The sequence below is a fragment of the Strigops habroptila genome, chromosome 3 (genome assembly GCF_004027225.2).
Source record: "Strigops habroptila isolate Jane chromosome 3, bStrHab1.2.pri, whole genome shotgun sequence".
NCBI lineage: Eukaryota > Metazoa > Chordata > Aves > Psittaciformes > Psittacidae > Strigops > Strigops habroptila.
In genome coordinates this window covers 67,252,611-67,256,853 of record NC_044279.2, presented here as the reverse complement: position 1 = coordinate 67,256,853, position 4,243 = coordinate 67,252,611, and positions in this window count along the sequence as shown.

The window sequence follows — 4,243 nt, the reverse complement described above, 5'->3', positions numbered from 1 at the left end:
CTAAAACACTCAATAAATTCTGCTCTGCAACTCAGTGATTACAATTCTATTGATTAATCTTGCAAAACCTTTTTCAGCAAAGGAGAATAATTTTATTTTACTGGGTGAATGAAATGTCTAACTTCACCCACCTACTACTTTTATTGTGCTCACAATAAAAATGTCACATACATCCATCCAGAAACAGACTGGCTAGCTGATCAGGTCCGCTTTCTGGTATGGAGGACGATGGCTGAAGTACAAATATGGGGATGCCTGGCACATTGACTATATCACACTCCCACCGACCTGCCAAGGCATGCGCCATGTGCTTACAATGGTGGAAGCAACCACAGGATGGCTGGAAACCTATGCTGTGCCCCACTCCACTGCCCAGAATACTATCCTGGGCCTTGAGAAACAAGTTGTGTGGTGACATGGGAAAGCAGTCTAGGTTATTCCTGCCTCAGGCAAAGACAAACCCATTTGTGGGATTGGTTTTGCTCAAGGACCTGGGTGCACTTGGTGGGTAGTGCAGGAGGATGGGGAAGTCTAGTCCATACCTCAGGGGGATTTGATTTTGGGTGAAAATAGCTGATTAATTAAACTGTATGATGCTTATTGCAATATAATACTCTATATTATCACTCCTATGGAAGCTAGATAACCACCATCGCAGCGGGTGTCTGGCAGCACCTGTCTTCACTGATCTAAACTCTATTTCGATGATCAAAGAATCATAGAATCATATTAATGAAGAATGAACTTTGATGAAACTGGACAAGTGTAGAGGTGTTGGAATTGGAAATGGACTCAGCATGCAACAGTACAACACCATACACCACCTCTACAGCCCTGTGAAAGTCTTTTGTGGCAAATGGAGCCCAAATTCATGGACTAAGTTAACTCAACAGACTTTTATATGGATGGTCCATAGACTAAGGGAATGATATATGTGTGTACATATATCAAAAGACAGGAAAGGTGATGGTGTTTGGGAATGTGGGATGTGACATGACATAATTGGTAGTAAGGGTACTGTCCTGATTTCAGCTGGGATAGAGTTAATTTTCTTCCCAGCAGCTGGTGCAGTGCTGTGTTTTGGCTTCAGTCTGAGAACAAAGTTGATAATGCACCGATGTTTTACTTGTTGCTAAGAAATGCTTACCCTGATCAAGGACTTCTCAGTTTCCCATGCTCTGCCCATGAGGAACAGAACATGGGAAACTGAGAACCCAGGAGGGAGCACAGTCAGGGTAGCTGGCCCAAGCTAGCCAAGGGGATATTCCATACCATAGAATGTCACGCTCAGTACATAAAACGGGGAAAGTTGGACAGGAGAGGCCAATGACTGCTCAGGGACAAGCTGGGCATTGATCAGTGGGTGTAAGAGGCTGTGTCAGTGAGAAGAGGCAGCGTGAGCGAAAACTGACCTTGCTGACACCACCATCACAGTGGATGTTTGTGCAGGATGTTTGTCTCAACATTGATATGTCAGGAAAACCACCAACACCTCAGAACAACGCGGGGGAGCTAACTCAGAGAAACTCAACCAAACCCCTGTGCATGTGCGCCGACCACGGGGTCGAGGAGATCAAGTGGCCTGGAGGTCCCTGAGGACCACCTAAAGCTTCTGGAAGACCCCCTAGTGACAGTACTGGGCATTTGCACCACTGCCGGGTGGAGGATGTGGTTCAGCAGAACAGCTCATGACCACTCTATAAAAGAATGGCACCAAGCAGCATCAGGGGGAATGTTCCCCCCCCGCCCAGGCTTGGAAACTAATCGGACTGTCAGGATGCCACAGCTCTGGGGTGGTAGCTATTGCTGTGAACTCTTTTATTCTTTCTTCTTACTTTCCTTCTTTTCTCTCTTTATCTCTCTCTCTCTCTCTCTCTTTGGAATTTGCAAATTTGTTGTTAGGCAAATAAAGTTCCTTGGAGCTTGACTCCGTTTTGAGTCTTAATTCCGCTCCCGAGAACACAACCAAAACCGCGCTCTGGCCTTTGACCGGTGTGCGACACTTTCTCAAAGCCCAAGCCATTAGTGTGACTTCAGTGGAGGTAGTGTAATCAGGACCAATGCAGTTTTGCCTGGACCAGAGAATATGGAGCTAAGAAGACATTAGAAATGATAATGGATCAAATTAGGACACTAAGAGAGCAATTGTAGGCTCATAGGAAGGAACTAGGCATAGGGTGACCTGTTTATATTTTATGTTACAATAATTAAGCTGCCTATTCGAACTAGTTCTTAAAGCACTGCCTTACAATGATGTTTCTAAGAATGGTGAAGACTGCCTTCTTGACTCATCAGGCCAACACAGCTGCAGCCATGTGATTTGCATTAACAAGAACTGTGATGAATTATCCACGGAAGCATCATAAATGTTATTTTCAAATGAAATTATGCAGCGAGACCACTCTGCTTGACCTCAAAGCACATAATGAAACATATTAAACTGGCTGCATCACTCTGAAGAACTCAGGGTAGTTTTATATGGGATAGTCCAAGAAAAACCTGAACTTCCATGGGAAATTAGGAATTCCTTAATACATGCTATGGGTTAAAAGGCACTAAGTAAGAAAAATACTGTAATATGTAGATAGTGAACAGTCACAAGATCTGTAGTAAAAAAAAAAAAATTAAAAAAAAGGAAGCTATTCAGAAAATTTGAAGTAGCGTATGATAGAGAAATAAGGTGGGATGGATGAGGAGCTGACCAAGAGCTTATGGATCAGGATTAAAGGGAGGGCAGGGGCAAGGGATATTACAGTGGGGGTCTGCTACAGGCCACCAGACCAGGAAGACTGAGAGGGTGAGGCCCTCTATAGACAGATAGGTGCAGCCTCACATTCACAAGCCATGGTCCTCATGGGGGACTTCAACCACCCTGGTATCTGTTGGAGGGACAACACAGCATAAGCAACCCAGGAGGTTCCTGAAATACGTTGATGATAACTTCCTCCCCCAAGTGATAGAGGAACGAATGAGGAGGAGGCCTGTTTCCTTCCTGCTTCTGCTCTCCATGAAAGGATTGACAGAAAGCTGGCGCTTGAGGGTGAGATAAGAAAACTAAGGGAAATGTTGTGTGTTCTTAATAATTATTGGCAAACTGGTGCTTCCGTAGTGTCAAAGCGATGTCACCTCTTAAAAAGGTGGTCAAAAGACAAGGAGAAAACAGTCATGGGATATTTAGTAAAGGACTCCTGCGTATAGAATGGGAAGGCTCCCAGGCAACTCACAGATGGCACACTCGGTTCTTGCTACAGCAAGCACCCCTCAGGACCTCTGAGTTGTCTCACTTGTGCTGTCGACAGGAAAACTGAAACAAAGCTCACTCTGTTGAGTCACTTCATGTGCCTCCTGCTTTTGTTAAAAAAATCTCAACTGGCCTGTGCTGACTGAATAGAATTACAAAGGTAAATATTTATCCATGCACATGAAGTGTCCCAGCCAAAACAGGCATATCTAAGTGATTTTTCTTTAAAGGGGTTTTATAGCTTAAGCTCTACAGGTATGATATGAATCATCCTATTACCTACTAATTCATATTTCTAGTTATTCAATCGTAACAAAGTACATTTTGGAGGTCTTGTAGTATCATCATCCATCAGCATCCTTGAGGTTTATCTTAATCCAGATGTTTCAGTCACTGACTTCAGCAGTTATCAGGGCATCATCAGCAACCCGTGTTTCTCTTAGATACTTAATTCTGCATAAACAGGGGTTTAAGTGTTTAAGTCAATCACTTGTTCTTTTTAGTAGGGGTGACAGGTCTGAAGATAATAATGCAGTGTTATATGCTAATAAAGTTGTTAGGTCTAAAGGACTGTGTAGTCTAAATTTATACCACACTATCTAAACAGAAATGTAACAGACAGAAGGAAAAAGGGAGAGATAGAAACTAAATTGCAGATAGAAAGATCCAGCAGGCAGCAGGCTCTCGTCTCTGCAAATTAGTGGAGGTTAGGAAAACCGGTGCTGTGGTATGACTGCAATGATGCCAGCCATGAGAGAAACAGTAGTTAAAACAACTGCACCCCTTGCCTGAAGGCTGCTCACCTCCCCAGGTCCCCCTGTACTTCTTCCAGGCTTGGGAAGAACTCTGTCCTAAATACTAAGCGCTGGAAGTGGGGCGAGACTGACACTTTGTGCGAGATTTGGGGCTTTTCATGCTGCTTCGCGAGTCACTCCTGCCGCTCCCCGCCACGACCCCTGAGGTGATCTCAGGGCGGGCCGAGAGCAGGACTACATCTCCCGT